Below are 22,193 nucleotides of genomic sequence, written 5' to 3' on the forward strand. Positions count from 1 at the left end.
AGTGCCTCGTCAATTATGTTGCGCCGCAAAATATGCATTGAAAAGTGCTGTCGATTTTAAATATTTAGCGAAGCTGATATATTTTCTTGAAAAAATATATTAATTAAATTATATATCATTGGTTTGTTGTCGAAAAAGAGAATTATAGAACGATTTCTGTATCGCAGGGACCTTCAATGTGTAAAACAACTATGGAAGGTATTCCATGTGTAGACAATCTATACAAGAACTGTAGAAGATATATAACGCCTTCTACATTACTTTTATTGACAGAAGACTTTATAAGATTCTTTTATAAAAAGAGGAAGAAGATATTAAATTTGTAAAAACTATAGAAGGTTTTCTAGCTGTATAAGAACTGTAGAATTTTTGTCTATTTGTGGAAGGCCCATGAAAGATATTCTTTCTATAGATGACAACCTGAACCCTTCGGAATATATTTTATTGACAGAAAAATGTATAATGTTCTCTAGAAGGTGTTATATCTGTGAAAGGCGTATGAAAGATATTCTATTTTCATATTTAATCGGCAGGTCTTTATGGGGGTATTTAACAGAGGAACGTTTTGTTGGGTGTAATAATCACTTTTGGATAGGATATTTCATAAACAGAATTAACTATATAAGGCTATAGATAGACGGTTTTTTTTAAACCGCATACAAAAAGAAATCTTCTTGAGGGTATTCTATAGACAAAAGTGCTTGTAGAAAAAAAAGGTCCTTAAATTTTTATTTAAGAACAATAAGTGGTTTTATGAATATCATATTTACGAAAGACCTACAGAATTATTATATTGATATGGATCCCATATAAGTTGCATAGAAGATCGTTAATAGGTTTATCTTTAGATTCAGTTCCCCTTGTTAAAAAATAAAATCTATAAGGTTGCTGAAGACCTGTTGATTGCATTATTAGAAACTTTCTGAAGGTCCATATATTAATAGAAGGCCCATAAAATGTATTTTAATGGAGTTCTTTCAAGTGCCTTCAATAAGTGGAATTCGTTCTAAGATAATACATTCTGAAGGTCGAAAAAGAGACGAATTTCGTATAATCGTTCGTAAAAAGTAGTATTTCTGAGGGTCTTCTATAGGGTGTTTGAGAGTTTTGTGTGACATCTGTACACAAAAGGTTACAAATCGAAAAATTGGTTGAATATAGTTGATTATATAAAATACCTTCTGAAGAATTATTGTAAAACCCAAAAATTCTCTTCTATCTATGGTTTCTACTGAAGGTGAAGACCTATCAATTTTTGGAATTCCATTCCATGTAAAGATTACTTCTGTGCGATCCAATATACTTTAAGGGACCCTATTGCAACCAAATGATTCGCACTGATCCGTCCATCGGGGTCAACCTTGTCAATGATAGCTACTCTTTGGCTATCTGGGACCATTTGTCGTTTCCTTACGTTTTGTTCGCTTCAAAGGTTCCTGCGAAGTCTTGCCACCTGACCTTTGGTCTTTCCGGTGGTAGTCTTCTCACTATCCCTCATAGTGGCTGTTGATTGGAATGTCTGCAGCTAGTTGAGGAGGGCATTGAGGAGGTTTTGACTTCAATCGGAACAGGTTCCGCTGAAATGTCCGAGGGTTTTTGTGATCCTGTTCCGTAGGAATCCGTAGTCGCAGTCTTTTTTGGGGGCTTGACGTGAGTAGCCACAGTACATGATGTAGGATTCCTGTCGATCTGCAGTTCCCTAGTTGTCTTCTGAGGATAATTCCCTATGTACTTCCTTACGGCTCTTAGGTGTTTCCTGATTAAACGGAATTCCATATCACTGACCTTACTTGGTATTGGTAGACGTAATGTTGGCAAAAGCCACAGTATTAACCAGGCTCCTAATTAAAAGTGGAAAATCCAAAGAGGCCCTGGAAGGCAAGGGCCTCTTTGGATTTTCCACTTTTAGTTGTCAGGGGGTTACCAAACTTCCTATGGAATTTCCCCTATTGACTGCTTTGTTTTCGGCGGTTAATTGCCTTGGAGGTCCTGTCTCATCGATCATTTTCGGTGCAGAGACGGGAGCATGCGCGCTCAAAGGGTCCTCTTTTTTTCCGTTTCATATCTGAAAACTTCTTCTGACTTGGAGGTGAGACTGTTTTGTCAGCATCGTCTTCCTCCTCCGACATGGAAATGTCGTACCCTATCTTCCGAAATGCTTTCCTGACTCAGGCGGAAATTTCGGCATACGTTCACTCCCGCGGTTGAGCGTGAGAATATGCTTTGTACACTGGATAAAGAGTCTTAGTCTGAGTCCAGATTTTTAAATTGGAGATTTGCTCTTCTAAAATTTGAATCTGAGGGTGCCAGGGCAACTGTACTCATTTCCGTCGGAGAATTTTATTTATAATCACTGGTTCTATACGTCATTATTTTGTGGAGGACGATATGTCGACAATGGCATAGCCTCCTTACGATTGTAAGGACTTGGTAACTAAACCTAATACTAGTTGGCCGCACATGTATTAACCAGGCTCCATTCAAATACAGTCGGTACCCTGACTGAGAGGAAATAAGATACCCATTTTATGGTCTTTTTATGGGCGCCAATAGTCGACTCGTCAATCCAAGGATCATTGGCACTCGGCCATTTCCTCCGAGATTCTCCCCTTAGACCCTCTGACTGTCCGCGACTGCTTATTTACCCAATATATCTACTGGGCTTCCCACTGTCTGTCTTGTGTCCATGATTTTATTCCCTCATGGGGATGCAGACATCCTGTTGATATTCTCAGGACGCGTTAGTTCAGTATTTTCACCAACTTTCTGCAGGAAATAATCATCGAAGATGTAGACTGGAATGCCTTTCGATCTAAAATAGACGTTTTCCACAGTTAGTCTCAGTGTAAAGGTTCCGATCAACTTTAGGTATTTTGATGGTTCTATACAGATTTTTCCACCGAAAGGTATGTAATTTGTCTTTCTAGATAAAGTCCTTCTTGGCAAACTTTTTTATATATAGAACACTGTCTAATGTGTCCTTGCAAATGTCTGATGGACCCTGAGGGTCCAGTTTACCTTAAATGCAATAATAAATTGAATAAGGGTTACAATAAAGTAAATTTATCAAAGGCATATGAGGACCTGTACTGTAATTTCATAATATATAGATAAATAAAAAATCTATCTTTTGGTTATCCCGATTTTGTGAGTTTTCGACTTCCCCTCCTTCCCCTCAAAGAAGCTATGATTTGTTTGTTGAAAAAAGTTTACCCAGAACAAAAATCTCTATTTTTTGCTGTTGTGTTATTAACAAGCATGTATTTGCATTTGAATTCTCTTCTCTTTATTTTATGGCTAAAACAAAACAAACACACAAATGCATACAACCAACAAAAACACATTATATATGGATGTTATTGTGCTAACCCTCAAATTGTATTTAACCAAAAACCAACAAAAACTCGAAAAAAATATATCCTCGAAAACCAAAACGTATAAATGCAACATCCTGAAAATAGGCTACAAATAAAAATTCCACACTCAATTCGACACAAGAAAGTTCTGTCAATACTGAAGATATGACTCTAATGACGGTACGTCATGTTAATGATTCTCGGGATCAAGATGTGAGTCCTGAGGATGTGGAGAAAAACGCCACCATTAAAGAGGCCAATGTCAGTGATGTAAATAGTTCATCATCGCCAAGTGCACAAAATAACAATAATAACAACACCTCATTAATCATTATCGACACGGATGAACTGATGACCGCTGCAAATAATGAAACCCAAATCATACAAAAAATAATCGATGAATACGAGCGTCGTTTACAGGAACAGGTGACATTGGCTCGCGAGGATATTGTACATGAGTTGGAACAACAAATACAGGTAAGTAGTCGTTTTGTGATACTAATAAAAATTAATATAATAACTTTTTTTTTTTAATTTTTAAGGATTATTTTATTTGATTTTGTAAATAATTTTTATTTTTGGTTGTTATTGCTGATTTATTTAATGTTCCATCTGAATGCATGAATCATTTATTTTTTGTTGTTGTGTTAATTTATGTTTTTTTTTTTCATCTCCTAAATGCCCATTTGTTTTTTTAATGCTTCGTTGTTGTTTTTGTGTCGCTTAATGCCCCTTAACAACATTAAATTTTTTTGATCATAATTAGAAACAGTGATTTGAAAGAGACATTTTTTTAAATACTAGAGTTTGAAATTACATAAATAGTTTCTTCCGGTTTTTGGTAAATGGTGCACCGAGGATCCTACGCCTGTTCCATATACACGAGATAAAATTGTGAACAGCGCTCTGTGGTGCAGCATATCAAACATTTACATATAGCTCCACATACATTATTTTGCTCGATTTCATACAAATGGTACACAAAAGAATCCGATTGACATACAATGCATTGAGTTTTTTACTTGGTTCAAATATCTATGTAGATCACACATTTAGTTTCGCCCCATTCCATTTCAATGGTCCTCTAAAAATTATATGTCTGTTCTATATACAGGATATTGCATATATTAGCATCTCTTGTATGTATCCAAAGTGGTGAAGGGTATCATATAGTCGGTCATGTCCGACTTTTGAACTTTCCTTACTGGTGAGAAAACTTATAGAAATAGCATTGCGAAGATATATCACCACCTAAAATAACCAAGGACGTAACTCTCATAATCACAATTTTTCAAGATAAGCAAAAAATCGTATAATGTAAAAACTGTTAAATTTAAAATTCCGACTAAAATTAAGTACCGAAAAAGTGGTGTAGAAATGGGAATGTTAAATTGGGCTGTTTTAATTTTATACCATTTGTTGCTTCTCTTGAAAAATTATGATCATGAGGATTACCTCTTAGGGAATTTTATACACAATTACATTTTTAGGTATTTCTTTAGAAAATATTCTTAGCAGCTTACAACAAACCCCAACCGTCCAAAATAAGCACCCTAAATATTAAACCGTGTTATGCAAGTGGGCATGTACGGTTGCTAATTACAACCGTACACTCAGAGACAATTGTCCATTGTGATCATCCTTGATACCTGAAAAGAAGAGGGAAAGAAAAGAGAATGGAACCATCTCTTGTCGTCTACCTCGCCGTAAACCAAGCGGATTTTGCCAATAAAATAGCCAATGGTTGGTTGCACAGATCTCTCAATCGGAAGGTTGGACGATTGTGAACCCCCTCGAGCAAGCTCGTCGGCTATCTCATTGCCTTCTATGTTGCTATGTCCTGGAACCCAACATAATTTAAATATCCGTCGTATAACATGCAAAGCAGCCTTGCAATCAAGAACTGATTTTGAGTTTATAGTGCACAACTTTACAGCCTTTAGGGCCGTCTAACTATCGACTTATATAAATGTGTATAAATGACTATCTCGGCCGCTTTCGTGATTGCAAGGATTTCTGCTTGAAAAACGCTACAAAGATCGTTAAGTTTATATGAGTTCTAGATTTCTAATTCCCTACAGTAAACGCCTGCACCAGTACCTTCCTCACTCTTTGACCCGTCTGTGAAAAATGACAGACCAGGCAGAGGTAAGGAGCCATTAGTCCAGGATTCCCTACTAGGAAACTCTACTCTGATGTCGGTAAAAACTCTATGAGAGGGAACATAATCACTAATGTGAGTACTCCTCAAGAAGTCACAACCTGGGGTAATGTTGAGGATACTAGCGTGACCAAATTTCTGCGACATCCAGGGATCCGTTTCTCGGAGCCTCAGGACACATTTAGCAGTCTGGAATTTAATCAGAGAGTCCAGTGGTTGGGGGTTCAATATCGCATTCAAGGCTGCCTGTGGTGTGCTTCTTAGCGCTCCGGTAGTCAGGATTGAAGCCTATCGCTGTACTGTGTTCATTTTTGTCAGCAGTATATTTTTGTTGGCCCCCTGCCACCATACAGAGGTAAGGCGACACTAGTCCAGGATTTCCTACTAGGAAACTCTACTCTAATGTCGGTAAAATCTCTATGAGAGGGAACATAATCACTAATGTGAGTACTCCTCCTCAAGAAGTCACAACCTAGCGTCATGTTGAGGATACTAGCGTGACCAAAGTTCAGCGACTTCCAGGCATCCTTTTCTTGGAGCCTCAGGTCACATCTAGCAGCCTGTAATTTAATCATAGAGTCCAGTGGTTGGAGGTAAGTGATCGCATTCAAGGCTGCCTGAGGTGTGCTTGTTTGCGCTCCGGTAGTCAGGATCGAAGCCGATCGCTGTACTTTTTTCATTTTCGTCAGCAGTATCTTTTTGTTGGCCCCCTGTCACCATACATGGCATCCATATTTAAAAGTGGGGAGTACAATCGTCACATACGCCAATGTATGTATCTGGACTTAGTCACTGTAGAAAATTATTGAAATAAGTTCAGTTCGATTTTAGGTTGTTTTGAAGAATTTTGTCATGTTTTTTTTTCTGAATTGATTATAGTATGCAATTTTGTGGTTCTGGTTAGACTCATCCAATATCGATATTGAATCCGAATTTTTATTTTGAGCCCTCCAATTTTTGATTTTTTTGAAAGGTTTTAATTTTTTTAAATTGAATTAACTGTATTTTGTTATTTTGGATTCTGCTGGGTATCAAAGTTATCAATATTGGTCCATGGCTAGATGCCGTTAGAGGGTTGGTTCACATATGTCTTCCAATAGACATAATCACTCCCGGCGCAAAATTAAGTTAGTACGATTCACCTATAGGTCTAGTTGCGATAACCCATGTTTTTCCAGCTAAATAGATTTTTGCTTTACTGCAGCCAGTCATATGTAATGGTCTTCCATCTATTGTCGCCTAGAAACAACACCAGTTTGAATTTTGTACAATGGTTGAGATCCTTGCTTATTTAGGGCGAAGATCGCTTTCTCTGGGCGACGCTATCTCCTGCGTGTCTTATTTTGTGTAATGCTCATGTGTTGTGCCGAGGTTGGATATTAGAATGTCAGGGAACTTTGGATGCTTTTCATATGGAGGTAATTATTCGAACCCACATTGAAAGATCTTTTCCCTTCTCTGCTGGGATTCAAACCCAAACCCATCGGTTTGTAGCGTGGCACACTGCACTCTAAAATATTTCCTACGGTTGATAATAGTTAGGTTGGATTGCACGACATGGCCAGCTACAGATTTTCTAAACTCACGGCTCAAAATTAATTTTTGTTTGTTCGGGTGATGTTAGCATGTACAATTCTCCTTTGATGGTATTCATAGATCCTTTGAAAAAACCAGCCTAAGCCATTTTGATATAGTTCAAGTGTCATGTTCGATCAGCTGATGGATAACCCCTAGTACCAAAGATTTATAGTCATCTTGAAGCGACATTTTTGTGTCTTCGTGAATAGAAACCTTTCTGGCAAGACATCACTGTACAGGCCGCAGTTGTAGACCAATCGTATTTCTGGTTCTGGCAAATACGATACCAGATACTCAATTTTTCTGATTTTCTAATCGTTCTAGAGAACACATTTAAATATGACCTGAACACCATGGCATTATTTAGCATGTCTTGATGAAGATTGACCAATATTTATTTTGACACCTCCGACTATACTGCTCCTCTCAACGGTTTAATTTAAAATGCATGTAATTCGACACTCATTTTTAATAAGGGGGTTATTTTTGTAACATCTGAGAACAGGAAATAATCGCTGGGGGTCAGGTGTAGATAATAAGGTCGCGTCGTTAACAATTTCAATACTTTTCAAATTCCTTGAAAAAATTCAATTTTTTACTTTCCACGTAAACTACAGTGCATAATTCCCCACACGACCAAAACCACAGTCTCAACAGAAGAGTATAATCACCATTACCGCCACCGTCATCGTTTTCATTAGCTTCTAACTTATGTTTCTTTTCTTTTGCGTGAGGTACGCACAAATGTTTCCCCTGTGTGTTTTCCTTTTTTTGCTGACAATTTGCCAAAATTGTCGATCGTTTTCCGAAACTTAACGTGTGGTCATCTAATTTTATTTATTTTTTTTGTCTGTTTGTTTTTGTTTTCATTACTTCTGTTCTTATGAGCTTCTAAACGAAAAAACGTGAAATAAAATTCTATGTTGAATGTTATGGTTTTGGGTCTTGGACCATTCAAATGGTACATCATCTTATGGCATATGTTTACAAAACATGTGCTCCTCGATCACATTCACATATAGATTGTAGATTTATATATACATTAGTATATATAGAGTGTAAAATACTTATAGATCAGTTCAAAGAGTTGTTTGTCTATCTGTAAGAGATAAGGTCCAAAGTACGTTGATTTTTTTTAATGTAATTGTAATTTGAAATAAAATTGTAAGTGATCGATGATTAAAGATGCTCTCAACGACAAACAATGTTGTAATGAGTTTGATTTGTGGTATTAGTTTGAGAATTTAAAATAGATTTCCAAAAAAATGAAGTCGTCTGGGTGTTAAAGTTTAATGTGAAATTTAAATTTGGAAAATAAAAAAGAATAATAACATTGATGACAGTAAATTTAACTCTCAATAATTATGGTCTCTGCAGCGACTAGAAAATCTCACAAGTAAAAAGTTGTTGGTTAATTTGTTGTTTATCCAGCTCTGCAGCCTGTTTGATACAACTTATAATGTACAGATGGGTACACAATGTTAGTCGATATATGATCGGTATACTAAAATCTGGGTCTAAGATCAATATTTCGGGCCGTTACAAACTCTTGGGGCCACATACTTAAAATACCCTCACTACATAATTGTTTATGGCATTCAAATTCAGCAAACATACAAAGCCTTTCGAAGCAGTTTTTTTTAATTCGGCTCATAATTCTACTTAAGGAGGTTACATAGTTACACAGGAGATACCTCAGTTAGAAATGGAGACGTGACGTGGCGGTTACAGCCACCTTTGAACAAATTTAGAAGGAGTCTGCCAAAGTGGATCTGACAGTAAATGGCGAAAAGACAAAGCTAACGGTATCAACGTGCAATACGTCTAGTAGACTCGGACCAACTGTGGAACCAAAAAAAATACAGCTTCGAGGTAGTCAAAGACCGCCATAAATAAAAATATTTACATCAGTTTTGAAATTCAGAGAAGGATAGCGTTGGCCAACAGATGCTACTATGGTCTAAGTAGGCAGTTTAGAAACAAGGCCACCTCCCGCCAGACCAAACCCACACTCTGCAAGACGCTGATACTACCCGTGCTGGTGTATGGATCTGAAGAATCGGTACTTACGCAAGCAGATGAGGCAGCTCCTGGAGTGTTTGAGAGCCGTCGAATGAACCATGATTTGTATCTCGGACATCGGCATTGTCACATGTATCGAGCTGTAGCGGCTACGTTGGCTGGGTCATGTGAGAATGGATGTGAGGATGCCCCACCACAAAAATCATATAAGAGCGAGCCTACTGTTTGCTGACGCAGAAGTGGAAGGCCACGAATTAGTTGGAAAAATCAAGTGGAAGAGTAGTAGTTAGCCACACTATAAAACCAGTGTTGAGCAGAAATAAATTGAGAGTAAGTGTGTGAGAGCGTAACTAAGAGATCATCATCAAAAATTGATGCCGAAAAAAGAGAATACGTACTATTTCGATCGAATCCCTATGGAGTAAAACAAATTTTTTCGAAGTGATTTTCGAATGTTTGTAAAAACATGTTTATAACTGATTCCGTGTGAAATGCATCCGAAGCCACTGATATTATAATAACGGCTGCACTGCGTAAGCAAGGACACAATCCACTGCAAATAATATAATGAAACGTTATTTCTAGGAAACGATAGATGGCAGCACTATCATCTAAGACAGACTACATAGTTGAAATAAAAAAACAAACAACTGCAATTAACAAAACTAACACAGGGTCTAATCGAAAGCCATGTTGCTCTCAAAAGGAGTAACTATAGAACAAACGTTTTACGGCAGTCCAAAGTATCTGTATTATTTGGGAGATTATTATTTCAAAGCTAGTAAAAATGTTGGTTTTAACTGCTCTCTAGTGTGTGCTAATTTGGATTACATTCGAACGATCTAACCAACCGTTCTTTTTGTTCTCAGATTTTTACAAATGTTATAAGTATAGGGATCAGATTTGAGAAACAGCATGTAATGCCTTTGTAATACAATGTCTCGTAACATACAGGTAGTTGAGATGAGAGAAAGTGCTTACAACTTTACAGAGATAGCGCCACCCAGAGTGAAATGGTACCATTGTGTAAGCAAGGACACAAACCATGACAAAAATCAAGGAAGTGTTATTTCTAGGCAACAATAGATGGCAGTGCTATCATCTGTGACAGGCTACAGGAAACCAATCATCTATTAAGCTGGAATAAAACAACAAATATAATTATCGAAACTAACATGTCGTCTAATCGAAATCCCTTTGCTCTCCAGGGGAGTAACAATAGAACAAAACTTTTAACACAGTCCAAAATAGCTCTATTACTTTGGAGGTTACCGCTAAAAGCTAGTAAAATTTTTGGTTTTAATTGGCCTGTGTGCTAGTTCGGATCCATCTTTTTTACTTGTTTGTAATCGAATGGATAATAACACGTTATGGCTTCGTAAGGCAAGGGTTCGTAACATGCAGGTACTTGAGATGAGGGAAATGGTGTTTACAAACCTTACAAATCAATTCTGCTCAAACATGTTTTGATAAACATTACAATTGGACAATCACTACCTGCAGCATGTTGCAAAAACAAAAGGATTAAAGAAGTTGCCTTTTTTGGATGATTTTGTAAACATGTTTGTTCAAGAAAACGTAAACAGAAATGGGTATGTAACCATAGATGATGTTTCACATTCACAGACAGAAAACATTTTTGAAATACCAATAATGTAGATCCAACTTATAAGGTGTATATCAAAAGGTGGACTAATAATGACAAGTTTTTGCAAATAATTTTCCGATTTTTGTTCTATAACAAAACGTGGTAATATATTGACATTTTTTGCAAGCAATAAAACATTTTCTTAAAAATACCCGATGTCGAGTAATACTTGGAGGGGTTCTATAACGAAATATGTTCACATTGAAATTTACAAGCAAAAAATATTCCACATTTGTGGTAGAGCAATTGTTCCCAAATAATATTTAATTTCAATTTTTTCTCTAAATGCCAAAAATTTCAAAATCCTATAATAAAGTTGAATTTTTCAAATTTGATTCTTGACCTTCAATGTTAACAAAATTTGTGAATCATTGACACCAGCTAATTTGAAATTTATTTTTTATTTTTTATATTCGCTAATCTGTCTGTCCAACCGTTCATCCGTCCTCTCTATCATGTTGTCAACCTTTCGTTAATGATATTGAACTTTTCCATTTTTTTGTGTCTCTTTTCCACAGAAAATCCATGGCATTCAAAGTAAATGGAATTTTCAAATGATTTTCGATTCCAAAAATACACTTTTTTTGATTTGTTGTTTTACAAAAAACAAAAACAACAAATTTGTTGTCACCCAGCGTTGTTAGGACCATCTTTGAACATTTAATGTGGTGATAATGATGATGATCATCATCATAAACATCATTTTCGAATTCGAAATAAAATTTTATGTTGGATTAGTTGGTTAAAAGAACAACACGATATAAAATACTACTAGCACGTGTCCAAGAAAATGAAGGGAAACAGAGAATCACACACACACACAAAGTGTCTCCCCAAAACATTATTTAGGAAAAAAGACACAATTTTGGGGATGTAGGGATGCCAATTGGTGTTGTGCGTTAAAAAGGCGCCTCCTGTCAATTTCTGTTTTTGTTTTTCTTTTTTCAAAACGAATTTGGTGTAACATATCGATCCATCTATGGTTGGCTGTTGAAGAGGAAAACATAAGAAAATTCATCAACATTTGTGAAATGGAAAGTGTGAAAAGTGTCTTCTAACGGCAAATTGTATTTGGTAGTTTTTGTTGTTGTCATTCAAAACATTGGGTCAATATGTGTGTGCGTAGTATTGTTTTGTCTCGTTTTCTTTTTGTTTTGGCATCCGTTCGTATTGTGACAGTGAAAACGTGGTGTTGTTCGTTGACATCATGCTAATGACATTTCTGTGATTTGTCTAAAAAAAATCTTTTTAAAATTGACACCAATTTTTATCTGAAAAATTGTTAAAATTTTCGCAAGAAAAACTTTTTAAAAATGTAATATTTTTAAATACGAGCGCTACTATATATATTTTGGTCCATATGTATGGATATATACACTTTGCTACGGTTTAACGGGTTTAACCCCCATGTTCCTTTGGACCAAATCCGTTTCACACAAAATGAAGTCTTACTTACAAATGTCTGTTTGTCAATTTGGCTGGTGCGAACAATAATATTCGAAGAGAGTAACCGATTGCATCTAAACATTTTACATCGTAATATTTCTTCTACACAGCGTACAATTTTGAAATTCCATGTGATAAGTTAAATGCACATCGTAATAATTTTACCAAACTCATATCAAGACTGAACATATACATAGCAGGCCTTAATGTGTAAACTAACCATAGACTTAGGGCCACTGTTGTATATCAAGGTTGAAGGTATAGGGTTCTCAATTTCGATCTTTTTTATTATACATTTTGAACGTTCCGCGGCCAGGAAATGTCTCTGGAACACAAATTCGGTTGAAAAATGCTCTCAAAAACACCAAAATACCGAAAATGGGGGAATCCTTATATGGGATACTATGGGAATACTCCCACAATACCGAAAATTGGGGTGTAACCTTAAATGGGGGCTACCCGAATGGATGGACACATATTTATAATTTTTAGTGGAGAGATTTGCTACACAATAAGAACTCAAAGTTCTAAGTTACAGCGAAATCGTTCGAAAAATGCTGAAAAATACTGAAATACTAAAAAATAGTGGGTTCCGTTATATGGGGGCTGCCCGAAAAAGTGGCCATATATTTATAATTATACCCCTCACCACACTGTGGTACAGGGTATTATGTCTTGGTGCATATGTTTGTAACAGGCAAAAGGAAACGAGATAGACACATGGTTCCTTTTGAGAATATGCATAGAATCACTTTCTAAGTCGATTTATGCATGTCCGTCCGTCTGTTAAATTGTGAACAAAGTGCAGGTCGCATTTGTGATTCGAATTTGATGAAATTTGGCATAGTTCATTTTTATTGGTCCAAGGACGAGCCCTATTGAAATTGCGAAAAATCGGTTCAGATTAAGATATAGCTCCCATATATATTTTCCTCCGATTTAAGGTAAATGGTGCACCAAAGTCTCTATATATCTTTCGATTTGCACGAAATTTGGCACAGTGCACCTAATTGAGTTTAGAATGGCGTGTGCTGATTGAGTCTAGAATGACGTGTGCTAAGTCAAAATCGGTTTAGGTTTAGATATAGCTTCCATATATAGTTAGCTAAAATGCAAAAAGGCGTAACTAACAAAAAATGATATAGATGTAGCTCCCATATATATATTTTCATCCGATTTAAGGTAAATGGTGCATCAAAGTACCTATATTTACCTATATATATTTCGATTTGCACGAAATTTTGCACAGCGTACTAAATTAAGTCTAGAGTGATGTGTGTTAAGTTCCGTGACAATAAGTTTAGATTTAGATATAGCTCCCATATATATTTTCGTCCAATTTATTGTAAATAGTGCACCAAAGTCCCTATATATCATACGATTTCCACGAAATTTAGCATAGCGTACTGAATTAAGTCTAGAAAGATAAGTGCTAATTTTCGAGAGCTTCATCTAAATCGGTTCAGATTTAGATGAAGCTCCCGTATATATTTTCGTCTGATTTTATGTAGATGGCGCATATATATCCTGGTGTACCTGGATATATATGGTGCACCAAAGTCCCTCTAAATTTGGCATAGCATACTGAATTGAGTCTAGAATGATGTGTGGTAAGTTTCGGGAAAATCGGTTCAGATTTCGATATAGCTCCCACATATACATATTTATTCGTTCGATTTTACATAAGTGGTGCACCAATCTCCTAATGTTTGACCGATTTACACGACATTTTGCAAAACGTATCAAATTGAGACTAGAATGACGTCATTGCGTTTTGTTGAAATTGGTGCAGATGCAGCCATAGCTTCCATATGATTGAAATTAAATTTTTAACAGTGCGGAGTACTGAATAGCATGTATCAATTTCGTTTTTCAAAAATTTGTCACGAATGAAATTAGATTTATCATAGGTTGCAGAAAAACAGGAGTATATTTCTTCGAGGGAACATTGACATGCAATTGTAAGGATACATGTGTACAATATGCCCAAAGTGGTGAAGGGTATCATATAGACCGCCCCGATCTGACTTTACTACTTTCTTTACTGGGTTTTCCTTTTTTTCGTACATTTGTACAACCAGTTTCATATTTGAGATCTTCTGTGATTGAAACAGTCCGCTTTTGAAATCCTAGCGAACTTACGTTGGGCGCCACTTTTCATTTCATGAGTTTTTGGACAAACTATAAGAACTATGTGTTTTGCTCCACATAGTTCTTATGCTTCACATAGTTCCTTTGCTTCATACTCCGGGGTTGCAACCTTTTTAAGCAACTCTGCTCCTGCTATCTCTTGTGAATCACTTCTCCCTCGTCGCTTTTCTTACCCCTCTCTCCTATGAACTCAGCAAAGTTACTTACACAAGTTGCATATGCAAACTCCGAGGTATATTTCCTCCGCTCCACATACAGTTCCGAATCCTAGATTGTTGATTTGAATATAGAAATAAGGGAACGAGATCACAAAAGGGACTATAGGAACTAAAGAACTGAACCAAGTTTCTCTCGTACCTTTATCGGAATAGTTCCAATCAAATAGTTCGTTCCGCAAATGCCCAACTCCTGTAATTTTATATTTTAAAATTTCACTGGGAAGAGTCCAGAGAACTTTTAAATATTTAAATGTCTTGTTTGAAACTTTAACCTTGATATTCAGAATTTCTGGTTGTCAGAGGATAGGAAATGCCCACATTTTAGCATAGGATCGGATATCAAAGCACCTAAGAACTAAAATTAGGTTATTTTAAGGGGGTTGTCTGTAATTTGGTGAATATGTTCATTCGATATAAATGTCAAGCATTTGAGGATTTATCTAAAATATTCCTTTTATAAGCAAATTCTTAAAAATTTTCGAGTGAAGTTTAGATTTTAAGACCTTTAAACAATAATAATTTCTTTATTTTTACATGAATTATTTCATTAGAGATGTCAACCATTTCGGCAAAAATTTTGATGTTCTTTAAAATTTATTATTATTTATTTAAAGATTGAAGTAAATCCGTCTTGTAATTTATTTGAACTTTTTCAACAAATTCATAAATATTTAAAGATTAAAAGATTCAAACACACGCGCGAACACTCATACCCCAAAGTATAAATCCCACAAGACAGACATATCTGTGGGATTGTGTTGTACACATATTTACAAATTCAAACGCTTAAATTTGCCGCAAAGTTTTCCAGCATCCCCATAGTGCGACAATTTATATGGTTTTATTATTTATAAGTTAGAAATTCTAAACAACCACAGCAACAACAACAATAGCAGCAGCATAAAAGTGTCCCCTACATTATTTGATGACTAAATTAATTGAAGTTCATTAACCATAAAGTACCTGCAGCATAGAAGTTAATCTGTGCTCTCTCACAGTCTTTCTCTCTCTTCACTGCTCTCACAAAGATCGCATTCGGAAAAATCACATTTGTTAACAAAATAGCATAAACAAAGTGGTGGCCCTTTAATTTTTTACCTAATTGAATCCCGCATCAAAAATCTACCTTTTTAGATTTTGCCTGTTGTAAATTTTCCTCTGCCTCTCAATCGGAATACAAACACGCATTCTCTCTCGAAAATATCCCTCTGTGTGAGAGACACAACCACTCCATGTCGAATTGCTGTTTATTTTCGAAATTCCCAACATTCAAACAGTACAACATAAACCTTCAAAGCGTTCACTCGTTCAAAACGCTCGGTATTGAAATTCTAAAAATAAAATATAACAACGTGCGTGTGTGAGAGATTTTTATATATGCACCATTATTTCTTATAAGAAAAATTACCCCGCCAAATATAATAACAAGAATCAAATTGTTGTTATTCTTGTCAATGGACAAATTTAAATATTGTGACAACCAAATTCAATTAAATTGTGTGTGTGTGAAAAGAACGCTTCGCGTCATTTTGTCTATAACGTCGAAATGTGTTTTCAATTAAATTGTAACGGTTTCGCATTTTAAAAAATTTGAATAGACAGACATATCTGTGGGATTGTGTTGTACACATATTTACAAATTCAAACGCTTAAATTTGCCGCAAAGTTTTCCAGCATCCCCATAGTGCGACAATTTATATGGCATTTAAGTTAGAAATTCTAAACAACCACAGCAACAACAACAATAGCAGCAGCATAAAAGTGTCCCCTACATTATTTGATGACTAAATTAATTGAAGTTCATTAACCATAAAGTACCTGCAGCATAGAAGTTAATCTGTGCTCTCTCACAGTCTTTCTCTCTCTTCACTGCTCTCACAAAGATCGCATTCGGAAAAATCACATTTGTTAACAAAATAGCATAAACAAAGTGGTGGCCCTTTAATTTTTTACCTAATTGAATCCCGCATCAAAAATCTACCTTTTTAGATTTTGCCTGTTGTAAATTTTCCTCTGCCTCTCAATCGGAATACAAACACGCATTCTCTCTCGAAAATATCCCTCTGTGTGAGAGACACAACCACTCCATGTCGAATTGCTGTTTATTTTCGAAATTCCCAACATTCAAACAGTACAACATAAACCTTCAAAGCGTTCACTCGTTCAAAACGCTCGGTATTGAAATTCTAAAAATAAAATATAACAACGTGCGTGTGTGAGAGATTTTTATATATGCACCATTATTTCTTATAAGAAAAATTACCCCGCCAAATATAATAACAAGAATCAAATTGTTGTTATTCTTGTCAATGGACAAATTTAAATATTGTGACAACCAAATTCAATTAAATTGTGTGTGTGTGAAAAGAACGCTTCGCGTCATTTTGTCTATAACGTCGAAATGTGTTTTCAATTAAATTGTAACGGTTTCGCATTTTAAAAAATTTGAATAGAAACAAAAATGTGCAAAAAATAACAGAAGAAAATAGAAAAAAATATTAAAAAAAACAAACAAAATTGTGTCAAAATAAACCAAAAAAGAAAATTCTTTTTAATTTTTTATTTGAAAAAGAAAAACAATTGCAAAAAAGAAATATTTGAAAAAAAAAATACTCAAGTGATTCATAAAAAAGTGCAAAAATATTTATACGCTGACAAAAGTCATTAATACATTTGTGTGGATATATATACATACCTAGACATTTAAAGTGAGTTTGATTTATGACTATTTTTTATTTTTATATCTAGTATTTTTTTTAAGAATTTCCGTAAATTTTAAAGAACTTCTATAGACTTACTTTTGTTAAAAATGACTTTTAGATACTTTATAAAGTTTCTTTCGATAGAAGAAGAATATTATCTACAGTCTTTTTTTTATATAGAAATCCTTCAACAATTATTCTATGTACAGGTCCTCCTTGGACAGTAGGCCTTTTTACTGGTAGCAGATCTTCCAGTTAATTATTTTAAATTAAAATTGAAAAAGGTCTCTTTTGAAAATCGAAAGTTTTGTAGAGAACTGTTGAACTTTCTCCATAAGTCGTATTTTCTTGAAATCGAAAAACATGTTGTGACAGTATCTCTATGGAGGCAAATTACAATTAATAAATAAAGACAGTTTATATTCAACAAATTTACACTTTGGGCGCCAATTCTACTTTGCATTCGAACTTTCAAAAGTCGAATTTTCTTTGAACAAAACAAAGGACAAAGAAGCAAATAATAATTAATACCGTAAATCGAAGTTCCCAAGAGTCGAAGTTTTTTTTTTCAGGATAATGTAAGTTCAACTGTAATTTTTTAGTAGGAGCAAAGAGAAGCCCGGCAATTTTATTTACCAAATTTCCCAAATATTAAATATAACATGTTAAAAAACGAAAAAGCACCCGTTGGGCGCCAGATTTTTTTAAATTCAAAATGTAACCCGTTGTAGCCACTTTTCTTTAAAAAGACAAAATATCGTAAGTGGGATAAGTGCAGAGAAAGGGTATAACAATTCAATAAAATCACAGGTTTAGTGCCACTTGGGCATTCATGATGGATGAAAATTATATCTCGAATTTGTCTTTCATTTAATCTATTTTAATATTCTAAGGAACCTCACATTGGGCGCCATTTTAAATTGACTTTAAGGACAGAAAAATGCACATATTTCGACGATTCAATGCAGCACTTAAAAATTGAACCATAACAAATGTTGGGCGCCAGAAAATCTATTAAAAAAGTCAAATTTGTTTCGTCACCTGTTATAAGCTTCTATTAAAAATGCTGAATATCGTATCATTTTGGTCCTGAAACTTCACGTTGGGCGCCATTTTAGCTTTGACCTTATGAATAGGGAATTGCAAAGAATCTATGTGGCTATACAAAATGCGATTGAAAGACACGTTGGGCGCCAGTTCTGCTTTGCTTTTTGTATCAGTAAAATATGGAATTTCATTAGTATGAAAATAATTTTAAAAGCTCAATTCATTATAGTCATAACACACACTTTGAAACCCGGATTTTAATAATCCAGGAACCTCGTGTTGGGCGCCACTCTTAATTAAGACTTAAGGGAACAACCCCCCTCCCTTAACGATTTTTTTATTTTTAAGATTTTAAATGGACTGGTAAATGAATAACATTGCTTGTTAAGGTTTGTAACTTTACACAAATATATTTGAAGATTTAAAAAGGAAGAAAAATAATTTACAAAAAAATTTTGTTGCAGTTTTGTTGTTGTTTTTTTCAAAGAAAAGTCCTTATTTTTGATGGCGGGCATGATAACTTATCACTGGAACATCGGAATCTTAAAATTCCAACGGTGTTAGAAAGAGTACTAGACTGGCTCTCGTATGAACTAGGATTATTGACTTCGCACAAAAATTAACAAAATTTTTTGTAATTTGACATTTTGCTTTAGGAAACTCCTGACAGAAAATTTTCAAAACTGGCCAATTTTTTTAATCAATGTGGCTCTAATTCGGAAGTATGCATAGATTTTTAATCGAAGTGGCTGTAATTTGGAAATATAGACTTTCGGAAGATTAAAGGCCTTCTTCAATATATATCCATGTTTTGTTTCTATTAGACCCTATATAAAATTCCCAATTTCCGGTATTGTTAGCTATGTTTATGTAATTGAGCATTTTCGTTTTTCCAGCCATAAAAATTTTCGTAATACAAAATTGTTTATATAGGTCTGTTAATCGACATATACCCAATATCAAGGCTCCAATCGATATTAATAATTGTGATGGTACTAGCCTTATTTCCCAACCGAAGTGGCCTTAGGAATAACAATATAAATAGATCTAGGTTTTGATATTGCTGCCATATAGCGGGTCCGGCTAATATTAGGTATTTTGAAAGTCCTTAACTCAATTTCCAATTAAAGTGGTTTCAATTTTGAATTGCATGTTCTCAGAACATGACATACCGCCAATTTATATATATGTCTACGTTTTTGTATTGCCCCATAAAACGTTCCCACCAATTTTAGATATATTCACGGTTTTGCCGCATTTTTCAACTGAAGTAATTGTAATTTTTCATATTGGGTTCTCTGAAAATAATGTGATCCCTGGCTGATAATTTTATATATCTCAACAGAAGTTATATATTTTTGTGGTTCTACACTCATTTTCATTTTGGGTGCTAATACAGATCAAGTTCGAAGGTGTGACATATCGGTCCACAGTTAGCTATTGCGATCATATAACGTTATTTTCCCATTATTTATTTTGAAGATTTTCGCCACGGTTTTCAAATTGAATTAATTGTTTTTTTTTTTCGCCAATTTTATTCCAATAAAGAGAAATAACTAGGAAATAAAAGAGAAGTAACTAATAAATTGAAACTTACATTGGGCGCCATTTTTTTATTTTGACTTTCACTGTAAAGACTCTTAGTGAATCAAAATTCAAACTAATTTTGAAGAATTTATGTGAAATAACAACTATTTAAAAGTATATTTAATAAGCAACAGAACCACATTGGGCGCCATTTCTGGCCTGATAGGATCAATGGAAAAATATGTTTAAATGTAAAAAAATGTTTTTTTTTCACCAATTTTATTCATTCTCCCTCCAAAAATGATTAACATTGGTTCACCTTTAGGTATTGCCTTCTTATAAAAGTACCCTATTTTTTCAGAATTTCTGGTGCAAATTGATTGCATTTTAATATTATGGGTTTTGCGGGGTAGAAATCTCTACATTTAAAATAACAAATTCTGGCCCATCTTTAGGTAAAGCCCCTCTATAACGTTATCCATAATTTCAGCTCCTTCATCAAAGTGACTGGAATTTTGTAGTTATATTGTTTAGAAGATCACAAAATTTCGTTGAAAATTGGTCGGAAAAAATAATAAGTTTTTGGTATGTCACCTATATAACGATTCCCAAAGTTCACTTGAATTAATTCATAGAATATCCACTAAAACAATTTTTTCTTTAAAAAAGCTTATATTAGGCTTACATTTTCCCCAATTAAAATAATCCGAAAAAATGTATTCTACCATTCTTATTATATAGATAAGTTTTAATTTTTCCATTAAAAATACTTTCTGTATTAAAAACTTATATAATGGGATCATTATATAACTTATTATATATTTGTGTGCTGAAAATAAGAAAAAATTAAATAATTCCCAAATAGATTTCCTACTTTCTTTAACTCTTACTTTTACGGGGACAACCGCTGATTTATTTATTACGAAGAGGGTGTCTAATCATTTCAATCACCCAATAAAATGGCAACCCTAATACTCTACAACCTTTCACCCTTATTGTTAATCGACATATTTGTAATTTTCCTCCAATAATTTCATTTTCTTCTCAATCGCTTTGTCTTCCCCTCCCCGTAAAGAAGTAGCGATTATCATTATAAAACGTTAAAGCAATTAATAAATAAACTGCAGCTACTTTTGCTGCAAATAAAACAAAACTCTGCTAAATTAAGTTTCGATTCAGAGTTCAATTGATAATTCATTTAGCTGCTTATCAGTTCAGTTCAAAAAAGAAAAAGAAAATAAATACTCAATAAGTAGCTCTGCAGCAAATTCTGCTGATCCCTACAAATGACATTAAACGCATCATCATTGTTAATATTAAAACCAGCAGACGATAAGAAACACGCAGTCAGTAAATTGCAGTGTCTATTAAGAGTTTCTCAACTTATACTACCACGTTGATGAAATCTCCCGCTCTTTGGATTTAGTTTTAGAATTGATGGCAAAATGAGGGAAAATATTTGAATATTTAGCAAATTTGTAGACTTTTTCCTAGTACGATTTCAAATTATGATTTCAAATTCGAAACATCAAAGAGAGCTTTTTTCCTCTCCATAAATTTTACCCGCAAAACGTGTTTAATTAGCCGAATATTATATAGCGTCTAGGCCACTTTTTCCATTTTACAAAATATCTGCACCATTTGCCAAAAATAGTTTTATTTTGAAATTTATGTTTCGTTGTAAATTTTCCATATAATGTCCGCAACTTTACTTGTTTTGAATTTTGCATAGATGCACTCAGCTATTTATAAAATAGAACTTCCAAAAATATGCTTTCTATTTGATGTGTTTGAAATTGTATAATAGGGTGGGGAAACAAATTCTAATAGAATTGCCATATTTGTTGATGTTAAAAATCTCAAAATATATAAAAAATCCAAATTAACTTCAATATTTGCAAGAGCCTCCCATTGGTTGCCATTTTTAAGACCTACAAATTAAACTAATAATTTTTAGGAGACAATTTTAGTCACATTAGTGTCAAATAAAATTTCATATAATCTATTCTACACTAATATGATATAAATGATATAGACAACCTCACGTTGGGCGCCATTTTTTCTATTTTGATTTTCTTTGCAAAAATGTTTGTGGTATTTGTAGACTCAATGCGGCAATAAAATTCTGTAAAAGTAAAAAGCCACATGTTGGGCGCCATTTATGCCCTGATTGACTAAAGGAAACTTATGTTTGAATCTAACAGTTATCCATTTCTGAAAGCTATATTAGTTAATGAACCCTTTTAAAATAATAAATAAAAGTTGATATTTTGTAAGTTGATTTTCAAGTTGTTTCAGTGCTCGCCACCCTAATGTAAGCATAATACACATTTTATT

The 22,193-nt window shown here is 34.4% G+C and overlaps 1 protein-coding gene across 1 annotated transcript in view; it reads left to right on the plus strand.

The window, feature by feature from the left end:
• The window catches only part of LOC133323755 (A-kinase anchor protein 9), a gene marked incomplete at its 3' end in the record, with an annotated part of 86,817 nt that overhangs the window by 27,472 nt on the left and 37,152 nt on the right, over nucleotides 1-22,193 (plus strand). The gene's annotated exons all lie outside the window — the stretch shown is intronic.

This window comes from Musca vetustissima, unplaced genomic scaffold (assembly GCF_032173495.1).
Source record: "Musca vetustissima isolate MV318-11 ecotype Yass unplaced genomic scaffold, APGP_CSIRO_Mvet_v1 utg28465, whole genome shotgun sequence".
NCBI lineage: Eukaryota > Metazoa > Arthropoda > Insecta > Diptera > Muscidae > Musca > Musca vetustissima.